Below are 7,371 nucleotides of genomic sequence, written 5' to 3' on the forward strand. Positions count from 1 at the left end.
TCACTGTTGGAAGTCTTCCCACTCAGAAACTCCATGGATCTCACCATTTGTTTTGTCCCTCCATACAAGTTCATCATTTTCTTGTGTGTGGCTCTTGTATCTTCCTTGGTATATTTATTGCTAAGTAATCTATAGTTTCTGTGGTGTCGTAAGTGGGATTTGATCCCCTCCCCTTTTCATTTACGGTCATTTTTGGTGTGGTGAGCTGATGTTTTTCATTTTCTTTGTGACGTTCGTTCCAGAAGTACCTGCCCCCACTGGGGCCCCATTTCAGTAGGATGACGAGGGAAGGGGTTGAGCGGTCCATAGGGGCTCTCCGATGGTTGGCCTCCATGTTTCCAAAATCCTCAACCCCTTGTGCCACGGGCCTCTGAGACAGATGTCAAGACGGAGCGAGTCTAAGGAGAAGCCCTTCAAAACACTTCCAGATGCGGTGTTGGGGGAAACTCCCAAAGATGAAGAAGTGGTGCCCCTGGGCGGAGGGGCTTGGAAGGAGCGGAGGGTGGGGTGGGTCCCCGAGAGAAGCTCCTGAAGGGTGATGCCTCAGAGCGGGATGGGCGAGAGCGGCTGCAGGTGGGCCACAGACAGCCCCACGCCTGCCAGGTGGGCAAGTGCTGGGACTGAAGCCCGCAGACAAGGTGGAGGTGACTTGTGCAGCCGTGTGCCTTGGTGGGTACGTGAGGACCAGATCGGCTGAGGGGCATTGTAGCAGATGCATCTGCCACCCCTGACTGGACACAGCCCTGGGAAAGAAGACGTGGCCAAGACAGTTGTGTCTCCGCCAACTGGTAGAATGGATCTCAAGAGAGAAATTGTTACAGAAAGATTAAAGTTATGCCCCTTGTTTGCCTGAGGTTGGGGCTGTGTTCACACACTCGAGTGTATCAGCAAGAGCCCCCCTGAGTCCGAGGGGCCTCAGAAGGGACTCTGTTGGGACGATGTGGGGAGCTGCTCCTGGCGGCAGAGCTGGTGGGCTGGGCATTGCCCCTCGCCCCTATGGCGCTCTCTGGGGGGTGTCACCTGGATGCATCTCCCTGGCAGAACCAAGGTCATACAGCGACACCCTAGGGGCCTGGAGGCTGCAGAATGAGGTTTCTGAATCCCAGCAAAGTGGGGTTCACAATGCAGGGACTGTCAGCTTGGCGCAGAGGGTGTTGGGATGATTTGGGGCAGCCACGTACAGCATGGCAACTAGAGCAGCGAAGGCTACTCGTTTTCCAATGTGTATGTCCCTAAATTCTATTACCATCAGAATCTCTTAAATTTTCAAGGCATACTATCAGATAATCTGCAAGTGAAGATCATTTTGACTGTGCTTTCCCAATATTTTTATTGCTTATTTAATTTTGGTTTCTATTGCTTTAGCTGGGACCTGCAAAGCATGGTTGAATAACGACAGTGATCCAGGGCCTCTGTGTTAATGGAAGGTCCTTCCTGTTGTACCTTGAATTGATGTTTGCTTTTGGATTTGAAAATCAGTCTTTATTCAGCTCAGATTCTTTTATTTATTCATATTTCAATTAGATTTTTTTATTAGGAATGGCTGATGAATTTAAAAGAAATACCCTTCACCATCTGTTGATGGAACCGCATGTTCCCTCATTTAATTAGTAGTTAATACAGTGGGTTCTCTCGCTCCATGTCCTGTTGGTGCTTGTGACACAAACAAACCCCAGTAGGTCACGGCGTAGTGTTCTTTTAAACCACTGCCAGATTGAAATCGCCAACATTTGCGTCGTGTGACAGTTGCATCAGATTCAGGATTGAGATTTGTCACTGGTTTGCCTTTGAACCTCTTTGTCGGAGGTGAGCTCAGGATTTTGGCAGCCTCACAGAACAGACAGGCCATTTCCCACCACCCACGCTCTGCAGCAGTCTGCTACTGGGGGTCTGTGGGGTTCGTCTTCTCCAGCGCCCCCTCGCTGGAGCTGGGGGGCCTCTGGCGCTGGCCCAGGGGAGTTGCAGGATGGCCGGTGCTCTGAGCCCCTCCCTCACTCCCTGCCTGCTGGGCCTGTCCCTCTCAGAGCATCTGTCCATCTCCTCCCCACTTGCACCTGATAGCGGTCTTATTATGCCCACTCGACACCTAGGAAGCAGACTTGGAAGAGGTAAGATGCTGACATACCAAAACCTTCACTGGATCCACAGGAAATGCCTGGATTCAGGTGTCTCTTCTGACACCTACTTGCTGTGTGACTTTGGCCAAGTTCTGCTTCCCCTCTGAGCCTGTTTCTGTGTCTGTGAGGTGGGGACACACCCAGCTCACAGGGGGGTTGCACGTGGAGGAGGGGCTGAGCCTAGGAGCCAGGCCTATGGTCCCTTTTGTTCGGCTGGCAGAGCACTAGGGGTGGAAGTGTGGGGACGTGGGAGGATGAGCACCCCCCCCTCAGTTCCCTCCTTGGGGCTTGAGACTTCCCCGACCCCTCCCCGGTTCCGTCCAAGCCCCTTCCAGACTTCAGGGCTCTTAGGCAAGGCCCTCCTGGTACACCTTCCCTGACGGCGTCTCCCCCACCCTCCCTCCTGGCCTGTTCTCCCAGTCCCCTGAGGATGCCCCTGATCCCGTTTCAATCTCATCTCTCTCCCACCCCTCCTGCCCCCTGCCTGTGTCTCCTCCTCCTTCCTGGGGTCCCAGGGGACAGCTGGCAGTGCAGCCCCGCACACGGCAGGTGTTGGTAACTGTCGGTGAATGGCGCTGAGCTGGACAGAACCCCCAGCTCCCCCTGCTTCTTCATGCTCTACAGCAGAGACTTTTATGTGTGATGTTTCCAGGTACCTCCCACCTTCACCCCACAGTGCAAAGGTCCAAAGGTCCTTGAGTTTTAGGTAGCTGGTGGGAGGAGAGTGGTAACTCCCCCTCCCCCCGCCCCCCAGGCAGGTAAGGAAGCAAGGTAGGTGCAGGAAACCCCTCTCCAACCTATGAGCTTCCCAGGCCGTGGCTCTGGGCACCAGTTCTGAAACCCCAGCAGAATTCCTTCAGGTGAGGGTTCCAATGCGGATGCGCAGGCCCTGTGCACAGAAAGCCCTATTTCAAGTGCCCCAGGAATGTGCACCATCCACAGCCCCGCGGTAAGGAGCTGGCACCCACTGGAAGCGCCAGGAGAGGAGCTGAGCGTCTCGTGTGCTTATTTATTCATTGCACTACTTTTGGGGAGCCAGGTGCTGGGCTCTAGGCCTTGGGGATGGAGCAGGGAGGAAGATAAGCGAGATGGCCCGGGGCCTGCCTCTGCGGACGGTGACAGGGGCGTCCTGAGAGTGAGGCCCAGGGCTTCCTTACCCTTCCCGGAGGGGCAGCACGGGGCAGGGAGGAGCGATGGGGCCCCAGTCCTGGGATCAGGTGAGGGGCTCCTCCACAGCTAACACATTCACGTCAGTAACACAGGTGAGAAATGTGCCCCCTCCCCCGCCCGTCTGCCCAGCGCTCTTCTGGGTCCATTCAAGGTGTCTTTATGCAAATACAGGGCCTTCTTCTCCTTGTGTTTTCACGCCTCTGATATGTCACCCCGAGGAGCCGTGCAGGTGCCTCCGGGGGAGGGGGAGCCCCCCGTTCCTTCTCACAGGGCACTGCGTCCCGGACAGACCCCAGCTCTGTGCTGTGCCCTCGGCCTCCACTCACGCTCGAGGAGGCTGCCCTTCGTGTGCTCCTGTCCCAACGCCATGAAGTGTCGCCAGTAAGTGTCTCTGGGGAACCAACCCCAGGGTTGGCCTTGCTGGGCCTTTGTCACTGACGGGTGTGGCCGTCCTTCCTGCCTGAGGGATGGTGCCAGCCCCACTCCCACCAGCTGGACTCTATAGTCGAGGGCAGAGTTCATACTTCCAGAGAGTCCGTCACTCATCCATTCTCTCTGCTGGTGGTTTATGCATTTGTCCCCAAGACATACAGAGAGGACCAGTCACGGTGAAGTGATCCGAGTGAGGAAAGGGAGCTACAGAGCTGGATCTGGATCTTTCTCGATTCACCACCAGCCGAGACCGCCTTTGAGAGCTGGTAATTTTGCTGAATGAATGAGTAGAATAAAAAATGAGTGAATGAGGGATGAAGAGTGAGAGTCGGATAAGTCCAGAATCGTGAACTGATGAGAAGAGGGCTTCTCGAATGTGCCTGTGGAGCGGCCGTGCGTGGCAGGGCGAGTCTCTCCCGGGGCTGCGGCCCCCAGGGTCAGCCTCCCTGCCAGTCCCGCTGCCCTGATCTCCCTGGGCTGAGAGGAAAACCTGGGGGTCCCTGCTCCATCCCTCCAGAGCACAGGGGCCTCATCCCCTAACTTGGGACCCTGGGCTAGCGTATGGCTCCAGCTAGGCAACAAGACAGACAGACTTCAAGATGGACAGAAAGACAGGCATTTGCCTTCCTGAGTTGGCATGGGATCTTGATCCAGGGGAGGCCTCAAAGGGGAGGGCTGGTCCATCCGAGGGAACACAGCTGGGAAGAAGACTTAAAGATTAGCTAATCAGAAATCAAGTGGTTCTTTGGTGACTGTCCCCCAGTGTTCTCTGCAGTAATCACCATGGTTACCGTGCCTCCAAATCCCCCGAGTCTTTTTGCAGAGCCCTCCTGCTGAAGCCAAGCATTCCATTTCTACTTTGCCGAGGTTTGCCAGGGCCAAGGAGAGTCCTCAGACCTGCAAAGACACGCACCAACATCAGGGAGCCTGCACACGGGGGAGAGGTCCAGCTTCCGCAGTTACCAGGGAGATGCGGATCTCAGACGCAGAGTTGTAGCCCTCAGATTAGCAGACGTTCAGTCTGACAACGTCCCTGAGGAAGCCCACGTGCACCTCCCGGGTCTCTTGCACCTCGCAGGTTGGAGACTCTCTAGAACAGCTGCCAGGAAAAACAGCCTGTCGTATTCTTGGAGTTGAATATTCTGCTTCCCAGGACCAAGCCATCTCCTTCCGGCACATCACCCAGTGAAACATCTCGAGTGTGTGTACCAGGAGAATGTGTATGGTCGCACTGTTCACAAGAGCAGAAATCCTGAAGCACCCCAAATGCCACCAACAGGAAAGTGGGTTGATGAGGTGTGATGGGGTATTATACAGCGGCTGCTACAAATGAGCGAGTGTCACAAAACGACATGGACCCACGTTAGCAACATGAGTTCGAGTAGATAAGTCCCAGTAGATCACATAAAGCTGATATGCATACCTACATTACTTTATACTGTTGTTTTATATAGATGTGATAGAAAATATTGCTTTATAGATAATAAAACTCTATATCATCTATCATTTATCCATCTTTATCATCATCATTATTTTCTATCTATCTATCTATCCATCACCATCATTATCTATCTACCTATCTTCTATCTATCTATCTATCTAACTATCTATCTAACATCCATCTGGAGAGTATAAGAAGAGTCAATTCAAGATTCCAGAATCTGACACTGCTGCCCTAGGATGGGGAGGTGGGGGCACATAGGGGGCCTTAGGGGATTGAGAAGGGTCCCACAGGGAGCAGTAAGTTATCATCAAAGTGTTAGTCTTCCTGTTGGTTGGTGAGTTCATGGAAGGTTGTTATATTATTAAGAAGAAAGGAACCAGGGCCGTGTAAGGGACCAATGATGAGTGGGTACCACAGACCAAAGACCACGAGTAAAATTCGATTTTATGCACCTGAAGTATCAGAAATAACCCCAAATGGGAGAAAACAGAGCACCCCCCTCAACACACGTGTCTGTGCCCTGCACCTCACACTTTGAACACGTGAACCCGAGAACAGCTACAGGAAGGCTCCTCTGGACTTGCCTGCTCTGGGCAGGAGGAGGGCAGGGTTTGAGGGGCCCTGGGCCTGCAGAGGTTCAGGGGTAGAGGTGGGGATGGGAGAAAGGGTCCTGAACTGAGGCAGCAGGGACCACCGATATCAGGGCAGCTGGCCTCGGGGATGGGCTCTGGGGACATAGATGCCCGAGTTTCCCCTGAGGTGATGCTTGCTGTAGGAGTTTCCAGGGGCTGCCGTAACAAAGCACCACAAATGAGGTGGCTTGAAGCAACAGAAGTCCCTCCACAGTTCTGGAGGCCAGAATCTGAAATCAAGGTGTGCCAGGGTCGTGTTCCCTTTGAGGCTTTCAGGGAGGATCCTTCCTGCCTCTTCTAGCTTCTGGGGGGCTCCTGGTTGTCCTTGGTTTGTGGCCACGTCACTGCGATCTCTGCTCCATCTTCACATGGCCCCCGGTGTCTGTGTGCCCTTCCTCTGTCTCTTATAAAGACACTCTCGTCAGATTTAGGATCTGCCCTAAAGCAGTATGGGCCCACCTCAATCTTTACCTTAATTGCACCTGCAAAGACCCTGTTTCCAAATTAGGTCACATTCTGAGGTTCCTTTTGGGGACCCCATGTGCTGGTTCTGAGCTGTGTCCTGTGCACTCTGAGTCAACCCTCGATTTCACACCTGGAATCAGGCTGCGTGTGCCCCTGCTAATCCAGGGGGCTGTGCACCTTCTGTGGGGACCAGGAGGACGGGCAGCGAGGAGAGGGTGGCCATCGGGAGTAGCCGAGGGCTCCGGGGAACTGCAGAAAATTCAGATTTCTGTGGCTGTGAGGCACTTGGTGGTTGAAGGGAACGTGTCCTGGAGACACGCCTGGCGTTGAAGCCACAAAGTGAGTTTTACACTGTCCTGTGTTTCTGTCATGCGGACGGAGCGGCCTTCGTACAGTGAGTCCAGCGGGCTGCACCCGCAGGATGCTCCTTGTTTGTGAAACTGACGTGTGACGAGTGTCCTGATGTCCATCTGTGCTCTCTGCCCTCCTACCGGGGTCCCATCAGAGTACTCAAACCAACGTTACTTATTGGTTGTAATAATTCTTTTTTTTGTAAATTTAAAAGCCATCTCCATCACCCCCATAACTCCCAACCTCAAAGTTATCGCTAATCCCTTTCTTTCTCATATCTTACTTTCGGCTGTGCCCAATCCCAGATATTCCCTCTTAAATGTCTCCTAATCTGTTATTTCCTTCTTTCTACTAACTTTGGGCTTCATTTGTTTTTCTTTTTATAATAATTCTTGAAAGCTAAACAATAAACAGTCAATTAAAAAAAATCTAGATAATTGATTTTTGTTTCATTTTCATCACATCAAGAAATCCGTAGTATGAATTACAGGCTTCAAATCCAGGAGTTGCTGATGGGGACAGGCTGGCGTCACGTTCACAAGACCAGATCACTTAAAAATTGTGTTTTGAGCCTAGCATTCTCCCCTGCTGCACCCGCGTTCAAGCCGAGGTGGATACGTTCTGTCCTTTGTCAGCCTCCTGACAAAGTCGGTGTTTCCAGATTTCCCCTTTCCACGAGGAGCTCTTTAAATACTCTGAGGTCACTGATGACCATCAGTGACCACTGATGGCCACTGAGAGACCACCTTGGCTCTCGTGG

The sequence above is a fragment of the Balaenoptera ricei genome, chromosome 17 (assembly GCF_028023285.1).
Source record: "Balaenoptera ricei isolate mBalRic1 chromosome 17, mBalRic1.hap2, whole genome shotgun sequence".
Lineage (NCBI taxonomy): Eukaryota > Metazoa > Chordata > Mammalia > Artiodactyla > Balaenopteridae > Balaenoptera > Balaenoptera ricei.